This window comes from Neomonachus schauinslandi, chromosome 4 (assembly GCF_002201575.2).
Source record: "Neomonachus schauinslandi chromosome 4, ASM220157v2, whole genome shotgun sequence".
In the NCBI taxonomy this organism is placed as follows: domain Eukaryota; kingdom Metazoa; phylum Chordata; class Mammalia; order Carnivora; family Phocidae; genus Neomonachus; species Neomonachus schauinslandi.
In genome coordinates, this window is record NC_058406.1 from 143,252,882 (window position 1) to 143,276,468 (window position 23,587).

The 23,587-nt window shown below is 38.1% G+C and overlaps 1 pseudogene; it reads right to left on the minus strand.

The window, feature by feature from the left end:
- Window positions 1-7,324: 7,324 nt before the first annotated feature.
- LOC123324629 lies at window positions 7,325-7,443 on the minus strand (annotated as a pseudogene).
- Window positions 7,444-23,587: the final 16,144 nt, after the last annotated feature.

Below are 23,587 nucleotides of genomic sequence, written 5' to 3' on the forward strand. Positions count from 1 at the left end.
GAGAGAGAGAATGAAAGAGAGAGAGCACAAGAGGGGGGAGGGTCAGAGGGAGAAGCAGACTCCCTGCCGAGCAGGGAACCCGATGCGGGACTCCATCCCGGGACTCCAGGATCATGACCTGAGCCGAGCGCAGTCGCTTAACCAACTGAGCCATCCAGGCGCCCCCACGGTTTAAATTTCAACCGCATTCTTTCCTTTTAAACTTCTACCTGGTTTCACTCTCTAAAGTGTTCTCTCTTTTAATCCTTTAATCACTTAAAACTCACTTTGTATTTTATGTATGATTGTCATTCTATTATCTCAAGTTCCTAGGTGCTTAATCTCATGTGTTTCATCTTCTGAGTTTTTTTTTTTAATTTTTTTGTTTGTTTGTTTGTTTTATTTATTCATGAGAGTCAGAGAGAGAGAGATAGAGAGAGGCAGCGGCAGAGGGAGAAGCAGGCTCCCCGCCTAGCAGGGAGCCTGATGTGGGACTCGATCCCAGGACCCTGGGATCGTGACCTGAGCGGAAGGCAGACGCTTAACCATCTGAGCCACCCAGGCGCCCCTCATCTTCTGAGTTTTAATTCATGATTGATTATTGCTCATGTATTATGTAAATTTTGGTTGTAATCTTGTGTTTATTGGTGCTTGTTTTTTACTTTAGGAAATTTTTATGTCTTGAATGAGGCAAGGGTTCCTCCTGAGTGATTTTGTGTTTTCTTCTGCCAGTCTTCCATACTCTTTTATTCATTTTTTGGCTTGAGAACTCCAGAATTACATGAATAATACAAAATGAGATCCCAAACCCATAAGACTCACAGCCCTGGCTATCAATTTTTCATGAGACATTTTTTTACCCAGTGTGTGGGTAGGGACAGTATTCCTAGTCATTTTCCTGAGTCAGTGGATTACTAAAAATTCTGCTTTATTCGAGGTATCAGCTCCAACTTATGGCCTCACATAGGAAATGCCTATATGTTACCCTTTCCTCCCAGAGCTGAAGCATTATCAGACTACTTGCTTATTACTTTACCTTTTTCTTTTGTCTCTATTTCTAGCAACAGTGGATTTCTATTAATTTTCTGGCAAAGTCAGCTACACATTAAAATTTATTGTGTTTTATCTATCATTTATAGGTTTAGGTATTTGAAGTATTTCCATCATAATCTTGTAGATCAGGTTGTCAGAGCTCCAAATACCCAGTTGTTCTTCAATCCAATTCTCAAGAGTAAGATCAGAAGGCCCACTGTCCATCTAGAGATGGACTAGGATATTTTCCACTATCCACTGCAGTCCATAAGCTTGGCTTTAGTAGTTTGGAGCAATTAGAATCCTGCCTCTGAAGTTTAAATTTAGAGTGTAGAGCAATGTTTCTTAAACTATGGACCCTATGTCATCATCTCTCAGAATTATCAGAGCGTTTGTTTAAAGTACATATTTCTAGTCTGAAACACAGATCTACTAAATGAAAAGTTTTGCAGATGGAACCTGGACACTTTAAACATCTTTTAGGCCATTTCTATGAAACCAAAGTTTGATAACTACTTATTTATAGGTATCATTCACCTGGATTAACATTCCTGATTAGCATTCCTTTAAATCCTGAAGAACACACCTTATTTTCTTGTATGCTCACTAACATCTAATACAATGTATTGCATATATTATGTAGTCAAAAAACATATTCTGGGCTGTCAAGATGGATGAATCAGGGCCAAAATCACACTAGAATCAAAAGAGCTTGAAGCTTACTACATATAATCCATGGCTCCAAACCTCTCTCCTCCAGCAGTGAACTGAACCCTACTCAAGGTTTAAATGATAAAAATGAGTTATTCAATTATTTATCCAACTAAAATCATATCAGTAAAGTAATATAGTGAATATAATTATATATTTAATATATGATTGTATTCATTAACTCAGTATCATTAACTCATGACGCTCTATGTGACAGGGAAATCATATATGCCTAAGACCCAGTGTCCTCCCTAAGGGAAATTACCTTGGTAGCATGTTGAACATGAACATAAAGCTTGATCTGCCATTCTGAAGTTGGAGCAGAAGTAAATGCAATGGCCCTAGGATGAAACTGGCAAGGCAAATTACAAAGCCCTCTCCTTTGTTCTTACCAAAGGTTAAGAGCACTAATTAGAAGTTAGGAGTATCATAATCTCAAAGGCAGCTGGGGAGTGTGACTTTTAATTACCTGGAAATTGAAATCAAGACTTTACTGTCTAATGTCACTGACAGCCAGAATGAAGGGAAGGAGAACCAATTTGATTCAGTCACTGTCCATAGCAGACACACCAATATTTTAGGGATCATCTTTATTTCCAGTATTGATTTTCTCCAGCTGAGTCAGGGGAGGCCATTGGAATTAAGGTGACAAGATCATATGTCTTCATATTGAAGATAGGTATGTAAATCATCTATTCAGATGGGAATAACCAGAACTGCATGGTGAAATCTAGATAATAGCAAATAAAGAGAGTCTATGAGATTATGCACTAAGACAGGCAAGTTCTAACAAATGTTAAATGTAGTATTCAGAGATCCTGGATCTCTCTTTAAATGGGTAACTTAGTTAAGCAGCACAACCTATTTAAGTTACATGGCCTGTGGCAGAACTTTCTGATTCTGTTTCCTCATCTGCCCTGTTCTTTTTTTAAAAAAAAAATAGGGTTGTCAAAGAAACACAATTGGATAAAAGATGAAAAGGATTTTCCTAGATTCATGAAGTTCTCTAGTAATGGGCTATAGTAGAACATTCTCTCTCCAACCTCTTTCACTACCTGCCTGAAAGCTCTTTGTCAAGCCCCTCAAAATGGATAACCATCCCTAAGCTTTTGATTTCCTATAAATTGTCCAGCAAATGAGGAATGTTGCCTGTTAGGAATTACAAGAACAGAAGAGAGGGATCTCCAAGTTGTTTGGGGCTCCATCTCTGGGTACATCCTCTTCATGTGCCGTGTACCAGGGTTGCATTTAAATACCCTGTCTTCACACAGCAGGGCTTTTCAGATGCTAGGACTGTGCTTGAGAGTCATTCCCTCAGGGAATGCATGAAACAACTGGCCAGAGAATCTGTGACTCACCCATGGAATTAAATGAGAGACTAAATAAATAACTGCGTCCCTGGAAGAAATTAAGGCATTCCTCTACCAAATATTAATTTTAAATATCTTCCCATACTGCTGCAGGATCACACACTTACATCTGATGTTCTTCTGTGTAAGATAGATAGGGTCAAAGCTGGAGGGCACTGAGATGTAGCCCCAGTGTCTGAAGTTGTGCCAGGACAAGGTAGTGGATCCCACAGGGATCTGGGAGGTGGGCAGAGTGAACCCCAAGGACCACATTAACAAAATCTGAATTATACAAAGCCAAGCACAAGCAAAGGACTAAAATAAGATTGGGGAAAAAATAAGTGGCTTAGATATCTGTGCCCTTATCCAAGTGAGAAATAAATTATTGAACAAAGTGCAAGACCTCACACTATGTGACATACTGCAGCTTACAGTATCTATTTGCCTTTGATTCAGGTTAATCATTTCTACATCACCTTCTGTATCAACCTCATACAGCTCTCCAGCCTGTTTTCATATCCTGGACTCTTGCTCCCATTGCAAATGCAGTTTCCCTAACCCTGCCCAATCCATTCTTTGCTTTTACTGTTCTGGTTTTCTCTGACCGCCCCCCAATAGTGAAAAATCTCTATTAAGTGCCTCTGGAAGGAGGTAACATTGCAGACAAATTCACTCTATACTCGGGCAGTAAGAATGAGCTGTCAGAACCACTGTACAGTATTGCCTCTGAAAGGACAATGTAAAAAAATATAGTGCTACATTAAAAAAAAAAAAAAAGAACTCTTAAGTTTTTAAATTATATTAAAGTACTGCTTATTCTCAAACCTTTTAGTCCCCTATTTGATGCTGATTGGGAAACTTCCAAAAGCAGCATATCAAGGGGAATGAGAAGGAAATATTTGTTCTACCCTAGAAAATACATGCGTAAGGTAAAGTATTGCCATTAAGGCCTAAGACATCACCCAACATTTCTTAAATCCAAAGCAGTGAGTTGGGGTTTTCCCTGCTACACCTGCATTCCTTTCTCCCTTTGCAGTCGTTTTTGGTGTTCTCTCTTCTATCTCTGCTCTCAATTGTCCACTCATTCCACTTTTTCCAGAAAACATTTGAGAGTGAAAATGAATCCTATTGATAATTCTGTTGGAACAATAAGTATAAGGCAGTACCATCTTGGAACAACCAGGATGGTGTTCATTATATTGCATGTCTGAATATCTAGGGCCTCATAAATCTAGAGAATTGTCCAGAACCACAGAGCTGGCATCATAAAAGTAGTTCCTGAAACCCTCCAAATGTTCTCAGTTCCTATCTTGACCAAGACTTTAACCTATCTTGTGTTTGCTTTCTAATTTATTTCTGATACCAGCTCCAGCCTCTTGGGAAGTTTTCCTCTGTATAAACTGGCCTCAGTTATTGTCCTTAAACTTGAAGCACCTTCCATGAACCTTAGCTTTGGCTGCCATCTCTGACAATTATTAGTACCCTTTTGTGAATTACCATCTACCCATTCAAGATAAATTGTCCAGACCAGCTGATTTAGTTCCTCCTCACTTTTCCTTACCATTTCACCAAAAGGACATTCCACAATATCTACTTCTGTATCTATTACATACAAAAATCATTATAATAACCTACCTCTAGATAATAAAGTCTTTCATAGACATGGGTTTTATTTGATGCTTATAACAAACTTGTGAAGATGTATTGAACACTTCACAGAAGAGAAGCTGAAGCTCCAGGAAAAATAACACTAATAATTTGAATGTTTTCCAATATGATCCCAATATTCCCAATCAAATGTCATATATTTATCCAAAGATTTCTAGATTAGGACTATTATAAACTATCTGAGTCAAGTACTCAACTAGTTTTTTGGATTTGCATCCCTATGCTTGTCTTTATAGGACTTACTTTTATATAATTATTAGAGAAAGACATTTTGTAGGCCAAATCTTTGTAGCTGGGTCATTCAAATCTCCCCACGGGTTTTGCCCCACACTCCAGTTTAGGATCAAACAGGCCCTTCAAGGGGGTATGCGGTGTTCCATCTTATCTGTCCTGTTGTCTTTACCACGTGAACCTTGCTACCTATACTCCCTATAGCTGAGCCCCTGCTTCATTCCCCTGAATTCTACTCACTGTGATGTTTTTGTCCTTGGGCTTCAAGATCCTTAAGGCAACACCCCTGATATCTGATGCTAGAGCTTCCTGACATTATCCTTCTTGATCCTGTCAGTTACCACCAAGGAACAGGCCTCTCTGGCCTAGGGGACACTCTGCCACTTGACCTCAGTTTGGACATTTAGCTAATAATGCTGGTATGTTGCTGCCGTTTCTCCTCATGAGCTGACTTTCATGTTTTGGCTCTGTGTTCAAACTCACATTTCTCCCTAGTCATCTCTAAAAAAAAAAAAAAAAAATTCTCTTTTGCTATACTACTCTAACGCATTACTACTTTTATCATAAGTTCCTGATTTGCTTAAATTCCCTTGTTCTGCCTTTTCCAATCTAATCCATTTCACCTGAGGTCTGGTTCTGACATTTCTTTGTCAATACCTCTAAGCTTTCCCTTATTAAGTGAAAATTTGATCCTCTGCTTGACTCAACCAGAATTTCTATGGAATCCCTGTGGCTTAGTCTACTGTGAAGAAGAGGAAGCCAGAAACAGGTAAAACTAGGTTTGGAAAGAACAGATGTTGCTGTTGAGCAGATGCTATGGGGCAGTTTGCCTGGGAACCAGATAATATACCACAAATAACACAGTGATCTTACTCTTCACTTGAGGCTATGGCTGTGTCAATATCCAGAGGTTTCCACTGTGGGCCATGGAATTTCCAGGTCCCATTCATCCATCAGGTCAAGTATTATTATGGCTGAAGCAGCCAATATCTTTAATGCAAGACCTCAGTTAGAAACTGGTTATTCAGAGAGACAGGTCACATAAATTGACCAACATAATGGGGGAGATCAAAGGAAGACTGTGAGCAGAGAGAAACTGGCCTTTGGAAACAGATTGGACATAAAACCATACCAGGCTGGGGAGTGGGGACTCCATTATCCTCCCCCTAATCAGAGTTGCTTAGTAAGCAGTTAGGATAGATGAAGAGTCTTAGGAATTGCTGAGGAGGAACAAAAAAGAAAGAAAAAGCAGAAAAATCAAGGTGCCTGGCTGACTCAGTCAGTAGAGCATGTGACTCTTGATTTCAGGGTTGTGAGTTCAAGCCCTACATTTGGTGTAGAGTTTACATAAATGAATGAATGAATGAATACATACATACATACATACCCCATCAGCCCTCCCACCCCTATAAACTTCTCATATTTGTATCTTCTCAGATGAAGGGCTTTTTGTTTGTTTGCTTGGTTATAGCTGTATATCCTTAGATGCTGTCATTTATATGAATAAGCATGTAAACTATGGTATCTGTTTCTCCAGAGTGGTATACAGACCTATGGTGAGTTCAGGCTTGGGTGGTTATTTTGTGGTGAGGAAATCGGATGAGCCCTGAGAAATCTTTGTTTCTGATAGCCCTGGCCTGTATCATTGTGCGACAATTTAGCCATAATATCTGAAGAGTGATTAATCAAAACTCAACATTCTCAAACATTAATGTACTTAGTAGTAACTGAAGGAGTTTTTTACATATACATACAGGATCTACCCCTTCAGAGTCCCATTCAGTAGATTGTAAAGAACTGGAATCTGAATTTTTCAATACACATCAGGTGATCCTGATAGAGTCCATTCTGGAAACCCATGTTGAGAAATCTAGCTTTGTGAAGAGTGAGGGATGGTCCTCAGATCAGTGGGTCAAAAATGAAAGGTTAAAGGGAAGATGTTAAAAGAAGACAGAGTTCAAACATTTTATTTGGGCTGAGTTGAGGGATAATTCTTGGCCTGTTCTCATTCATTTGAAACATATTTATTCTCTAAGGACTTCCCTTCCCATAAATTTTTTGAAGGAAAATGACTCAAGATAATAACAACATTGAATATTTACTGAACTCATACTATGTGTCAGGTCCTATGGTGAACACTTTAAAGAGGTCGCCATTCAATCTTCCCAACAATCTCAGCAAGTAGGTGCTATGTTTATTTTAATTATACAAATTTGTCAGTAGATGAAGAATGTCAAAACTAGTAGTGGCAAAGCTGAAGTTCTGACATAAATCTGTTCCCAACTCAGTGCTATCAACCAACACACTTAATTGCTTCTGAGCATGCAGTGCTGCTCCCTACAAATCATTTTTTTCATGCATGCATGCTTTCAATAGCCATGAATTTGTTAATTAAACAATTATTTGTTTCAATTAGCAATAATCGCACCTCGGATAAACCTCATTGGCTACGATACTGCCACTGAACACCTACTATATGTGCCAGGTTATGTATGGGTTCTGGGACACAGAACAAAGAACCTTTTAACTCATTCAATAAGGCTAGTATAATACCAATATATAAACTGTACAAGAATGGCATTAAAAGAAAACCAGAGGCCAAAACTCATTTATGAAGGATCCTAAATAAATTATTAGTAAATTAAATATAGCAACATAATGAGAGTATAAAACATTAAGAAGAGAGAGAATTTCCCCAAGAATGAAATAATTATTTAACATTAGAAAAATTCTAAAAGCAATTCCCAAGAAAAACTCTAAATGTAACCCTCTAGATTTATTAGCACATTAAAAAAAAAAAACAACCTCATAATTGCCTTAATTCAGGAACTACTTACTAAATCCAATACCTATGCCTAAATTTTTGGAATTACATTCTAGTTGAAGGGGACAGATATTAAGTAACATAAATAAAGAAAATATACATTGTGTCAGAGGGTGATAGGTGCTATGGAGAAAAATAGAACAGGGAAGGGATAAAGAGGAATGGCCAGGGGAGGGAAGAAGTTTGTTGATACCATTTTAAGTAAGAGTAGTTGGGGAAGGTCTCAGTGAGGAAGTGCCAGTGAGATATGAAGGGAGTGAGGAAGAGAGTATTGTAGAAGTATGGCTGACAGGTGGGCCATAAATAGGTAGGAAGCCACAGAGGTAGAACAGAGTGAGCAAGCATAAAAGGAGGAGACTGTGGAGGTTGGGGGTAGGGGAGAGGGTTGCTGATGATCATGTAGTGTGTGGACCAGTACAATGACCTTGGCTTTTATTCTGGAATGAGGACCCATTAAGGATTTTGAGTGGAGGAGTGAAGAGGTCTGATTTAAGATTTAAAAGTATTACTCTGGCTGATGTGCTGAAAGCAGATTTTGGAACAGCAAAATATCTGTGTGTTTGTTAGCATCAGTCTAGGTTGTAGTCATTAAGAGGTCCCACGTGCCAGTGGCTTGAACAAGATAAGAGATCGTTTCTTTCACAAAGTAGTTCAGGTCATAATCAGGATAGACAAAATGATTTGATAGTATTTTGGGCTCTGTTATCCCCAGGACACTTTGCACCTTTTCAGAGTCAAAAACCAATCACCATCATGGCTGCATTCCAGCCGGTTGGAAGGAGGAAGTGGAAAGGGAAGGCTTGCTCTTTTTAAGGACATGTTCCAGATATTGCACAAACATGTTTCACTTGCAACCCACAGGCTAGAGCCCAGGCACGTGGGCACAATGAACTTCAAGGGACACTGGGTGAGGAAGTCTTTGGTGACTATTTACCCCATCAAACTCCTATGACTTTAGAACAGTGGCTCTCAAAGTGTGGTCTGGACCAGCAGCATCAGGATTACCTGGAAGCTTGTCAGAAATGCAAATTATCGGGGCACCTGGGTGTCTCAGATGGTTAAGTGTCTGCCTTCAGCTCAGGTCATGATCCCAGGGTCCTGGGATCGAGCCCCACATCAGGCTCCTGGCTCAGTGGGGAGTCTGCTTCTCCCTCTCCCTCTGCCTCTCCCACTGCTCATGCTCTCTCTCTCTCTGTATCTCTGTGTCTCAAATGAATAAATAAAATCTTAAAAAAAAAAAAAGAAATGCAAGTTCTCAGGCCCCATCCCAAACTCACTGCTCAGAAACTCTGGGGATGAGAGCCAATAATCTTTTTTAAAAAATGAGCTCTCCAGGTAATTCTGAGGTATGCTACCAGGAACACTAGGGAGAAGGAGCCATGTTAGGAACCACACATTTGAACTATTAATTCTTTCTTGCCTAATTTATTATCTAAAGGTTTCATGGAATTCCAGTGTAGATATTAATTAAAAGAATTTGAATCTGAATATTAATCATAGAATGCAGTATTACTAGTTTCATTTTAGGCCTTGCAGTAAGTGTGGTTAATTTCTTTAATGTTGTGATGGCTTTACAAGCAAAGGATTAAAAAAAAGTGCACTGACAAAACATTATTCCTGTTACCTTCTTAGGCTATATTTACTCTCCTACTCTGTTTTCTTTGGTTTCCATTCTATCTTGTCTGAAAATTACTGGGTGTTGTCAGAGTTAATTGATATTTATAGGACGTCTTCAATATCAACCCACCAGAATGAACAAATAAAAATTGCCATGTCTGCCTAGAGGAGAGAAAAATGTTTTTTGGGAAAGTCTTTCCTTTATCTATAAAGAGAGGTTGGATATACCAGAGAGCATATATTAACATAAGAACTTAAAAGAATTGATTGAAATACAGAATGAACAGAAAATTTTCTAAGAATATGTAGATTATCAAATTTGAATCAAAACAAATAGAAAATTCAAATATGTGAATGACAGTTGAAAAATTGAAAAGGCAGTAAATTTGGTTCTTTGGAAATGTAGATCTGCTCTTTAAAAAGGCAACAGGTCTAGTTAGACTTCAAAAAATGATAAATTTCCATGTTTTATAAACTGTACAAAGAAGACAAAAGCAACAAAGAAGAACCTTTTAACTCATTCAGTAAGGCTAGTATAATACCAATATATAAACTGTACAGGAATGGCATTAAAAGAAAACCAGAGGCCAAAACTCATTTATGAAGAGTCATAAATAAATTATTAGTAAATTAAATATAGCAACATATTAAGAGTATAAAACATTAAGAAGAGATAGAATTTCCCCAAGAATGAAATAATTATTTAACATTAGAAAGATTCTAAAAGGAATTCCCAAGAAAAACTCTAAATGTAACCCTCTAGATTTATTAGCACATTAAAAAAAAAAACCTCATAATTGCCTTAATGCAGCAACTACTTACTAAAATCCAATACCTATGCCTGAATTTTTAAAAATCCAAATCTATTAGTAATCTAAGGGGGGGAAACACCACTTTCTTGGCTTGATAAAGAGTATTTACTGTAAGTTTACAGCAAGTATCATATTGTTGCAACATGGAAACATTCCCAGTGATATCAGAATAGGACAAGAATTTCTACTTTAACCACTACTATCTAAGCAGAGGTCCTAAAAATGCAGTTAAATAAGAAAATAAAATAAAGTTTCTAAATATTTTTGTTATTTGCAGACAGCACAATCACTGTCAGATATTCAAAGATAATCAAATGAGAAGCTATTACAACCAACAGGAGAGTTCAATAAGAAACCAGTTACAAATAAGAATTTTAAAATTCCAGTATATCAGCAATAGTTAAAACATATGTAATAACAGGGGCACCTGGGTGGCTCAGTCGGTTAAGCATCTGCCTTCGGCTCAGGTCATGATCCCAGGGTCCTGGGATCGAGCCCCGCATCGGGCTCCCTGCTCAGCAGGGAGCCTGCCACTCCCACTGCTTGTGCTCTCTCTCTCTGTCAAATAAATAAATAAAATCTTTAAAAAAAAAAAAACAAAACAAAACATATGTAATAACAATACAAAATACTTAGGAACTTAATAAGAAATTTATAAAACCTTTATGAGTAAAGCTATAAAACTTCACTGAATGAAGAGAATACCATGTTCATTAAAAGATTTACTATTTACATGTTATAAATTTCCACCAAATTATCTACTAACTTAATAGGTTCTAATAAAAATTCCAAGAGGATTTTTCAAACGAATGTAAGATAATTCGAAGTTTCATCTGAAAGATATTATGCAAGCATAGACAACTTCGGAAAAAAATGAGCGATTTCTACCCAATATGAAAACATACTACAGGGGTGCCTGGGTGGCTCAGTCACTAAGCGTCTGCCTTCAGCTCAGGTGATGATCCCAGGGTCCTGGGATCAAGCCCCACATCCTGCTCCCTGCTTGGCGTGAAGCCTGCTTCTCCCTCTCCCACTTCCCCTGCTTTTGTTTCCTCTCTCGCTGTGTCTCTTTGTGTCAAATAAATTAATAAAGTCTTTTAAAAAAAACTACAAAGCTAGAAATATTAAATCATTAAGGTATCATTTTAGAAACAAATCTGTGAAATAGAAATCTAAAAAATATTCATTTGTATTTTGGTGTTTACTTTATGGTAAGGGACACTCATACTAATAATAGTGGGAAAAAGAGCCTTCAACAAATAGTGTAGAGATGATTGGTTATCCAAGTGAGGAGGGAGGACAAGTTTTAAAATTACCCCATGTACAAAAATAAATTCAAGATGCATTAAAGTTCTAAGTATTAGGAGGAAATGTAGGAAATGGTCTTATAATTTGAGAGAAGTTCCTACTGTATCAGATTTAAAAGACATAAAGGAAAAGACAAGCTTTGAACGCACTAAAATTAAAATCCGCTGGGCTCTAAATGATACTATAAACAAAGTTAAAAAAAATACCATGGGAAACGCACTCAATAAGGCTTGCATTTAATGACATATCTGTATTTATTATTATTTATTTAAAAGATGAAAATTCACATCTACAGTGCATAATCTTTTATAAATCCTTAGGAAAAATTGAGGTATCATAATTTAAAAAATGGACAAAGATTATAAAAAGGCAAAGATTATATGCAGAAGAAATACAAATGTCCATAAAAGAAAATGAAGAGGATCTTACTAGTTTTCAGGGAAAAAAAAACAAATTAATACCCAAAAATTTCCTCTCATCAGGTTGACAAAATTAAAAAGATTAATAAAAATTAAAAGAGAACATTTAGAGTTGAAGTCAGTATAGGTTAATTTCATAATCTCTCCATGGTTATATAAGTAGTATGCCATTTTTAGAAGACAAATTGCAGAAACTATGTTTAGAGGAAATTTATATACAGATATAGGTAGGTCTGAGGGAAAGGATGGAGAATGACATTGGAGAAGGGAAGAGAAGGAAGATGAACACTTGTTGTTTGTATAGTTCTATATAATTGAATGTTTTAGAGTGAGAATATATTTACATATTACCTATGTATTTATTTTTTTTAATTATTAGTTTGAGTTAGAACCAACTACAGAAATAAGAAATATATCACAGCCTTGAAACACAAATGTATTCACTAGACTTCACTCTCATGTCAAATGAGGACCCATTCGTCTAGCATGTATAGCTTAGATTCCAAATAATCAAAATGTACTTTCATTTGTAAGAAGTCAACATGGAACATGGATTGCTCATAATCTCTCTGCTGCTACTGACACTTCTGTAAACTTGCTTTTCTTTCTTAATTTTATTTTATTACGTTAATCACCATACATTACATCATTAGTTTTTGATGTAGTGTACCATGATTCATTGTTTGCATATAACACCCAGTGTTCCATTCAGTACATGCCCTCTTTAATACCCATCACCAGGCTAACCCATCACCCCACCCTCCTCCCCTCTAGAACCCTCAGATTGTTTCTCAGAGTCCATAGTCTCTCATGGTTCATCTCCACCTCCGATTTCCCCCCCTTTCATTTTTCAATTCCTACTATCTTCTTCTTTTTTTTTTTTTTTTAACATATAATGTATTATTTGTTTCAGAGGTACAGGTCTGTGATTCAACAGTCTTACACAATTCACAGCGTTCACCATAGCACATACCCTCCCCAATGTCCATCCTCCAGCCACCCCATCCCTCCCATCCCCCACCACTCCAGCAACACTCTGTTTCCTGAGATTAAGAATTCCTCATATCAGTGAGAGCATATGATCCATGTCTTTCTTTGATTGACTTATTTCGCTCAGCATAATACCCTCTAGTTCCACCCATGTCATTGCAAATGGCAAGATTTCAGGGTTTTTTTTTTTTTTTTGATGGTTGAATAATATTCCATTGTATATATATGCCACTTCTTCTTTATCCATTCATCTGTTGTTGGACATCTTAGCTCTTTCCATAGTTTGGCTATTGTGGACATTGCTGCTATAAACATTGGGGTGCATGTACCCCTTCGGATCACTACATTTGTATCTTTGGGGTAAATACCCAATAGTGCAATTGCTGGGTCATACAGTAGCTCTATTTTCAACTTTTTGAGGAACCTCCAAACTGTTTTCCAGAGTGGCTGCACCAGCTTGCATTCCCACCAACAGTGTAGGAGGGTTCCCCTTTCTCCACATCCTCACCAACCTCTGTCATTTCCTGACTTGTTAATTTTAGCCATTCTGACTGGTGTGAGGTGGTATCTCATTGAAGTTTTGATTTGGATTTCCCTGATGCCGCGTGATGCTGAGCACTTTTTTCATGTGTCTGTTGGCCATTTGGATGTCTTCTTTGCAGAAATGTCTGTTCATGTCTTCTGCCCATTTCTTGATTGGATTGTTTGTTCTTTGGGTGTTGAGTTTGGTAAGTTCTTTATAGATTTTGGATACTAGCCCTTTATCTGATATGTCATTTGCAAATATCTTCTCCCATTCTGTCAGTTGTCTTTTGGTTTTATTGATTGTTTCTTTTGCTGTGCAAAAGCTTTTTATCTTGATGAAGTCCCAATAGTTCATTTTTGCCCTTGCTTCCCTTGCCTTCGGCACTGTTTCTAGGAAGAAGTTGCTGTGGCTGAGGTTGAAGAGGTTGCTGTCTGTGTTCTTCTCTAGGATTTTGATGGACTCCTGTCTCACATTTAGGTCTTTCAACCATTTTGAGTCTATTTTTGTATGTGGTGTAAGGAAATGGTCCAGTTTCATTCTTCTGCATGTGGCCGTCCAATTTTCCCAAAACCATTTGTTGAAGAGACTGTCTTTTTTCCATTGGACATTCTTTCCTGCTTTGTTGAAGATGAGTTGACCATAGAGTTGAGGGTCCATTTCTGGGCTCTCTCTTCTGTTCCATTGATCGATGTGTCTGTTTTTGTGCCAGTACCGTACTGTCTTGATGATGACAGCTTTGTAATAGAGCTGGAAGTCCAGAATTGTGATGCCACCAGCTTGGCTTTTCTTTTTCAACATTCCTCTGGCTATTCAGGATCTTTTCTGGTTCCATACAAATTCTAGGATTATTTGTTCCATTTCTTTGAAAAAAGTGGATGGTATTTTGATGGGGATTGCATTGAACATGTAGATTGCTCTAGGTAGCACTGACATCTTCACAATATTTGTTCTTCCAATCCATGAGCATGGAACATTTTTCCATTTCTTTGTGTCTTCCTCAATTTCTTTCATGAGTATTTTATAGTTTTCTGAGTACAGATCCTTTGCCTCTTTGGTTAGATTTATTCCTAGGTATCTTATGGTTTTGGGTGCAATTATAAATGGGATCGACTCCTTAATTTCTCTTTCTTCTGTCTTGTTGTTGGTGATTAGGAATGCCACTGACTTCTGTGCATTGATTTTATATCCTGCCACTTTACTGAATTCCTGTATGAGTTCTAGCAGTTTTGGGGTAGAGTCTTTTGGGTTTTCCACATAAAGTATCATATCATCTGCAAAGAGTGAGAGTTTGACTTCTTCTTTGCCGATTCGGATGCCTTTGATTTCTTTTTGTTGCCTGATTGCTGTGGCTAGGACTTCTACTACTATGTTGAATAGCAGTGGTGATAGTGGACATCCCTGCCATGTTCCTGACCTTAGGGGGAAAGCTCTCAGTTTTTCCCCATTGAGAATGATATTTGCTGTGGGTTTTTCATAGATGGCTTTTATGATATTGAGGTATGTACCCTCTACCCCAACACACTGAAGAGTTTTAATCAAGAAAAGGTGCTGTACTTTGTCAAATGCTTTTTCTGCATCTATTGAGAGGATCATATGGTTCTTATTCTTTCTTTTATTAATGTATTGTATCACATTGATTGATTTGCAGATGTTGAACCAACACTGCAGCCCAAGAATAAATCCCACTTGGTCGTGGTGAATAATCCTTTTAATGTACTGTTGGATCCTATTGGCTAGTATTTTGGTGAGAATTTTTGCATCCTTGTTCATCAGGGATATTGGTCTGTCATTCTCCTGTTTGATGGGGTCTTTGTCTGGTTTTGGGATCAAGGTAATGCTGGCCTCATAAAATGAGTTTGGAAGTTTTCCTTCCATTTCTATTTTTTGGGACAGTTTCAGAAGAATAGGTATTAATTCTTCTTTAAAATGTTTGGTAGAATTCCCTTGGGAAGCCATCTGGCCCTGGGCTCTTGTTTGCTGGGAGATTTTGATTATTGCTTTAATTTCCTTAGTGGTTATAGGTCTGTTCAGGTTTTCTCTTTCTTCCTGGTTCAGTTTTGGTAGTTGATACATATCTAGGAATGCATCCATTTCTTCCAGGTTATCTAATTTGCTGGCATATAGTTGCTCATAATATATTCTTATAATTGTTTGTATTTCTTTGGTGTTGGTTGTCATCTCTCCTCTTTCATTCATGATTTTATTTATTTGGGTCATTTTTCTTTTTGACAAGTCTGGCCAGGGGGTTATCAATCTTGTTAATTCTTTCAAAGAACCAGCTCCTAGTTTCGTTGATCTGTTCTACTGTTCTTTTGGTTTCTATTTCATTGATTTCTGCTCTGATCTTTATTATTTCTCTTCTCCTGCTGGGTTTAGGCTTTATTTGCTGTTCTTTCTCCAGCTCTTTTAGGTGTAGGGTTAGGCTGTGTATTTGAGACCTTTCTTGTTTCTTGAGAAAGGCTTGTATTGCTATATACTTTCCTCTTAGGACTGCCTTTGCTGCATCCCAAACATTTTGAATAGTTGTGTTTTCATTTTCACTTGTATCCATGAATTTTTTTAATTCTTCTTTAATTTCCTGGTTGAGCTATTCATTCTGTAGTAGGATGCTCTTTAGCCTCCATGTATTTGAGTTCTTTCCAACTTTCCTCTTGTGATTGAGTTCTAGTTTCAAAGCACTGTAGTCCGAAAATATGCAGGGAATGATCCCAATCTTTTGGTACCAGTTGAGACCTGATTTGTGACCTAGGATGTGATCTATTCTGGAGAATGTTCCATGGGCACTAGAGAAGAATGTGTATTCCGTTGCTTTGGGATGGAATGTTCTGAATATATCTGTGAAGTCCATTTGGTCCAGTGTGTCATTTAAAGTCTTTATTTCCTTGTTGATCTTTTGCTTAGATGATCTGTCCATTTCAGTGATGGGGGGTGTAAAAGTCCCCCACTATTATTGTATTGTTGTCAATGTGTTTCTTTGCTTTTGTTATTAATTGGCTTATATACTTGGCTGCTCCCGTGTTAGGGGCATAGATATTTACAATGGTTAGATCTTCTTGTTGGATAGACCCTTTAAGTAGGATAAAGTGCCCTTCCTCATCTCTTATTATAGTCTTTGGTTTAAAATCTAATTTGTCTGATATACGGATTGCCACTCCAGCTTTCTTTTGGTATCCATTAGCATGGTAAATGGTTTTCCACCCACTCACTTTCAACCTGGGGGTGTCTTTGGGTCCAAAATGAGTCTCTTGCAGACAGCATATCGATGGGTCTTGTTTTTTAATCCAGTCTGATAGCCTGTGTCTTTTGATTGGGGCATTTAGCCCATTTACATTCAGGGTAACTATTGAAAGATATGAATTTAGTGCCATTGTATTGCCTGTAAGGTGACTGCTACTGTATATTGTCTGTGTTCCTTTCTGGTCTATGTTGCTTTTAGGCTCTCTCTTTGCTTAGAGGACCCCTTTCAATATTTCTTGTAGGGCTGGTTTTGTGTTTGCAAATTCTTTTAGTTTTTGTTTGTCCTGGAAGGTTTTTATCTCTCCTTCTATTTTCATTGACAGCCTGGCTGGCTATAGTATTCTTGGCTGCATATTTTTCTCATTTAGTGCTCTGAATATATCATGCCAGTCCTTTCTGGCCTGCCAGGTCTCTGTGGATAGGTCTGTTGCTAATCTAATGTTTCCACCATTGCAGGTTACAGACCTCTTGTCCTGAGCTGCTTTCAGGATTTTCTCTTTGTCTCTGAGACTTGTAAGTTTTACTATTAGATGTCGGGGTGTTGACCTATTTTTATTGATTTTGAGGGGGGTTCTCTGTGCCTCCTGGATTTTGATGCCTATTTCCTCCCCCAAATTAGGGAAATTCTCTGCTATAATTTGCTCCAGTATACCTTCTGCCCCCTCTCTCTTTCTTCTTCTTCTGGGATCCCAATTATTCTAATGTTGTTTCATCTTATGGTGTCACTTATCTCTCGAATTCTGCCCTCGTGATCCAGTAGTTGTTTATCTCTCTTTTTCTCAGCTTCTTTATTCTCCATCATTTGGTCTTCTATATCACTAATTCTCTATTCTGCCTCATTTATCCTAGCAGTTAGAGCCTCCATTTTTTATTGCACCTCATTAATAGCCTTTTTGATTTCGACTTCATTAGATTTTATTTCTTTTATTTCTCCAGAAAGGGTTTCTCTAGTATCTTCCATGCTTTTTTCAAGCCCAGCTAGTGTCTTTATAATCGTCATTCTGAACTCTAGTTCTGGCATCTTACTAATGTCCATATTGATTAGGTCCCTGGCAGTCAGTACTGCCTCTTGTTCTTTTTTTTTTGAGGTGAGTTTTTCCATCTTGTCATTTTGTCCAGAGGAGAATAGATGAATGAGAGAACAAACTGCTAACAGGGTAACAATGACCCCAGAAAAATATACACTAAACAAATGAGAACAGACCTTCCAGAAAGTGGTCGCTTTTCTGTTCAGAGAGTTGCTGCTATTCTTTTCTTTGATCTCCTATTGAGTTTGTAGGTGTTCAGAATAATTTGATAGCTATCTAGCTGAATTCCTGGGACCAGATGAAATTTAGGTCTCCTACTCCTCCGCCATCTTGCTCCTCCTGTCTGCCTTTCTTTCTTTTTAATGAACACAAATTCAGCTTCTCTGTTGAGTCCCAGAGACTCTATGGTTGTTTTTACTGAATATGCCTCATTAAATTAGACTTTAGTTAATTAAATTTGCTTTACAGCTACTACAATTCTTGGGGGCCATTAGGCTTAAGGGAACCTATTAAATACATAATTTTATGTTGTCAAAATCAGGGAGAAATTGGATTTAGACAAGATAGTGAACTATTTCTGAGCAAATCCAGAAAATTGATCTATCCATTATTCCTGTCTATCCATTATTCCTGTGTTTAATAAGCAAATTAAGAAAACTCTGCTGTCTATCCATTATACTTAGTTGGCCAAAATCCAAACATGCCTCAATCTTAATGTTTGCCTCTTCTTTGCCTAATTCTTGTTTGCTAAATCCTGCTAAAGAAAATTATAGAACCATTGAGATGAGTACCACTAAATATACACTTAATGACCCCAACTGGGCCTCAAAGCTCAGAATTTCTTTTATTCTCTCAAAACTTTGTTTTCCTCAAACCCCGATTTCTTTAGGAGTCTTGCCTTCTATTTCACTGAGAAATTAGATACCATCACAGTGTATATTTCTCAGTTTTCCACCAGAGAATCTATAAAACTACCCTCCCTCCTTTATTCTCAATTCTGAATTTTAAAAGACATTTTTCTTCCAGTCTAAGACTATTATATTCAGCCATTAAAAAAAAATAAAAGGAAATTTTGCCACTTGCAACAGTATGGATAAAGCTTGAGGGCATTATGCTAAATGAATAAACCAGACAGAAAGACAAATACTGGGGTGCCTGAGTGGCTCAGTTGGTTAAGTGTCTGCCTTCGGCTCAGGTCATGATCTCAGGATGATCCCCACGTTGGGCTCTCTGCTCAGCAGGGAGTCTGCTTCTCCCTCTCACTTTCCCTCTGTTCTCTCTCTCTCTCTCTCAAATAAATAAATAAAATCTTAAAAAAAGAAAAACAAATAGTGTATGGCATCACTTATATGTAGAATCTAAAAAAAAAAGAAAAAAATCAAACTTATAGAAACAGAGAGTAGAATAATTGTTGCCAGAGGCTGAGGTATGGAGAAAATGGGGAGATATTAGTCAAAAAGTACAAAATTTAAGTTATAAGATGAATAAGTATTGAGGAACTAATGTACAGCCTGGTGACTGTAGTCACATATACAGTACAATATTGTATATTTGAAATCTGCTAAGAGTAGATCTTAAGCATTCTTACCTCATACAAAGTAACTGTGAGGTGATGGTTATGTTGATTAACCTGATTGTGGTAATCATTTCACGATTATACATATATCAAATCATCATGTTGAGGAAATCAAAGGTATACATATTGGGAAGGAAGACATAAAACTGTCTTTGTTCACAGATGATATGATCTTCTATGTAGAGAATCTGAAGGAATCAACAACAATAGCAATAACTCACAGAACTATTAAGTGATAATGGCATGGTTGCAGGATTCAAGGTCAATATAGAAAAGTCAGTTGCGTTCTTGTGTTTCAGTGAAACGGAGGAGTTTGAAATAAAAAAAAAATACCATTTACATTGGTACCCCCAAAATGAAATATGTATAAATCTAAAAAAATATATACAAGGTTTATATGAGGAAAACTACAAAACTAGCCTATGAACAATCTTAAAGAACTAAATACATGGAGAGAGTCCATGTTCATGGATAAGAAGATTCAATATTATCAACATTTTAGTTCTTCTGAAATTGATTTGTAGATTCAGTGCAATCCCAATCAAAATTCCAGCAAGTTATTTTATGAATATCAACAAAATGATTCTAAAGTTGATGTGGAGGGACAAAAGACCCAGACTAGCCAACACATTGTGGGAGGAGAAGAGCAAAATTGGAGGACTGATGCTACTCAACTTCAAAACTTACTATAAATCTACAGTAATCAAAACAGTGTGGTGAAGGAATAGACAGATCAATGGAATAAAATAGAAAGCACACATATAGTCTATCTCTGACAAAGGGACAAAGGCAATACAATAGAGCAAAGATTGTTTCTTCAACAAATGGTACTGGAACACTGGATGTCTATATGCAAATAAATGAATCTAAATCTTATACCTTTCACAAATATTAATGCAAAATGGATCATAGGCCTAAATGGAAAACACAAAACTATAAAACCCCTACCAGGTAACATAGGAGATAATCTAGATGGCCTTGGGTACAGTAATGCTTTTTTAGATACAATACCAAAGATACAACTCATGAAAAAAGTGATAAACTGGACTTCATTAAAATTAAAAACTTCTCTTCAAAAGGTAATATCAAGATAATTAGAAGACAAACCACAGACTAGGAGAAAATATTTGTAAAAGACACATCTGATAAAGGATTACTATCCAAAATATACATTCTTAAAACTCAAGAAAACAAACAACCTGATTTTAAAATGGACCAAAGACCTTAACAGACACCTCACCAAGGAAGGTATACAGGTGACAAATAATATATGAAAATATGTTCCACATCATATGTCATCAGGAAAATGCAAATTAAAACAACGAGATACTATTATCCACCTATAAGAATGGCCAAAATCGGAGGGGGGAAAGATGGTGGAGGAGTAGGGGACCCTATTTCAACTGCTCCCTGGAATTGAGCTGGATATCTACCAGACCACTCTGAGCACCCATGAAACCAGCCTGAGATGTAAGAAGATCTGGATCTCTACAAACAGAATATCGGAGGTGGTTGGTTTTGAGGTACGAAGCAGAGAGCCGTGATTCCGCGGGCAGATATCAGAGGATAAACGGCAGCAGGAGGGTGCCTGGCCATGGGGATCCTACACGGCCAGTGACTGACAGCCTCATGTGCTGGGGATGGACTGGGGGACAGACTCGCAGACCGGTAGTGGCGGGGAAAGGACTTTAGGGCAGCCCCGGGGTGGAAACCTGGAGCAGTGGGGTCACGAGCGCGAACTGGGGGTGGCTGGCAGTTTTAGAAGCACAAAGGGCAGAGACATGCCCCGACCTGGAGGCAGGACTGGGGGTGCTGCAGAGGGGCGCACAACCCAGGACGCTGCAGTTTATAGCAGCATGGACAGAAAAGAAGATGGTGTGGCCTGGAGAGCTCACTAAAGAACAGACTGCGATCTCTCTGCTCTGAGGCAGAGGGTTGGAAATGGTCTCTTCTGCTCTGAATTGTGGAAGAGACGCGGAAAGCCACCAGGGAAAGCCGGCAGAAAACAAAAGCCCCAAAGACTGATTCCCACTGAGCCCATCCCCCGCCACAGGGGGGCAGGGCAACTCCGCCCAAACTGGGTTGCCTGAGTAAGTGCACCAGGCCCCTCCCACAGAAGACAGGCTGGGAAAACAAGAGGCCAGCAACCCTAAGGTCCCAAGAAAACAGGTGCATCTTGCTTGGGTTTTGGCCAATAATTTGGACTCTATACATTCCCTCAAACACCCATCAACAGAATGACTAGGAGGAGGAGCCCCCAAAATAGAAAAGACTCAGAGATTATGACTTATGCTGCAGATTTATAAATGGATACAGATATAACCAAGATGTCGGAGATGGAATTCAGGCTAGCAATTGTGAAGACAATGGCTAGAATGGAGAAATCAATTAATGGCAACATAGAGTCTCTAAGGGCAGAAATAAAAGGTGACTTGGCAGAACTTAAAAATGCTTTCAATGAGATCCAATCCAATCTAGATAATCTAACAGCTAGGGTAACTGAGGCAGAAGAGCGAATAAGCGACCTGGAAGACAATATAATAGATAAAAAGGGAAAAGAGGTGGCCAGGGAAAAACAACTCAGAATCCATGAAAATAGAATCAGAGAAATAAGTGACACCATGAAGCGTTCCAATGTCAGAATAATTGGAATCCCAGAGGGAGTGGAGAGAGAGAGAGGACTAGAAGATGTATTTGAGCAAATCATAGCTGAGAACTTCCCTAATCTGGGGAATGAAACAAACATTCGAGTCCTAGAGGCAGAGAGGACCCCTCCTAAGATCAAGGAAAACAGGCCAACACCCCAGCATGTAATAGTAAAACTTGCAAATCTTAGAACCAAGGAAACCATCTTAAGGGCAGTTAGGGGGAAGAGATTCCTTACGTACATTGGGAGGAACATCAGAATAATGTCAGACCTATCCACAGAGACCTGGCAAGCCAGAAAGGCCTGGCAAGACATATTCAGGGTACCAAATGAGAAGAACATGCAGCGAAGAATAGTTTATCTGGCAAGGCTTCCATTTAGAATCGATGGAGAGATGCAGAGCTTCCACGACCAGCAGAAACTGAAAGAGTATGTGACCACTAAGCCGGCCCTGCAAGAAATATTAAGGGGGGTTCTATAAAAGGAGAAAGACCCCAAGAGTGATATACAACAGAAATGTACAGGGACAATCTATAAAAATGTCTTCACAGGCAACATGATGACAATTAATTCATAACTTTCAATAATCACTCTCAACATGAATGGCCTAAATGCTCCCATAAAATGGCACAGGTTGCAGATTGGATAAAAAGACAGGACCCATCCATATGCTGTCTACAAGAGACTCATTTTGAACCTAAAGATACATCCAGACTGAAAATGAAGGGATGGAGATCCATCTTCCGTGCCAGTGGACCTCAAAAGAAAGCTGGGGTAGCAATTCTTATATCAGACAAATTAGATTTTAAACTAAAGTCTGTAATAAGAGACACAGAAGGACACTGTATCATTCTTAAAGGGTCTATCCAACAAGAAGATCTAACCATTGTAAATATCTATGCCCCCAACATGGGAACAGCCATCTACATAAGACAACTGTTAACCAAAATAGAGTCATATTGATAACAATACGTTAATTGTAGGAGACCTCAATACTCCACTCTCAGCCATGGACAGATCATCTAAGCAGAAAATCAACAAGGAAACAAAAGCTTTGAATGATACATTGGACCAGATGGACCTCATAGATATTTCCACCCAGAACATTCCACCCTAAAACAACAGAATACTCATTCTTCTCGAGCGCACATGGAACTTTCTCCAGAATAGACCATATACTGGGTCAAAAACCAGGTCTCAACTGATACCAAAAGATTGAGATTATTCCCTGCATATTCTCAGACCACAATGCTCTAAAACTGGAACTCAATCACAAGAAAAAATTTGGCAGAAATTCAAACACTTGGAAGCTAAAGACCACTCTGCTCAAGAATGTTTGGGTCAACCAGGAAATCAAAGAAGAACTTAAACAATTCATGGAAATCAATGAGAACGAAAACACATCAGTCCAAAACCTATGGGATACTGCAAAGGCGGTCCTAAGGGGGAAATACATAGCCATCCAAGCCTCACTCAAAAAAAATAGAAAAATCCCGAATTCACCAACTAACTCTGCACCTTAAAGAACTAGAGAAAAAGCAACAAACGGCACTGAAACCACGCACTAGAAGAGAAATAATTAAAATTAGAGCAGAAATCAATGAATTAGAAGCCAGAAACACAGTAGATCAGA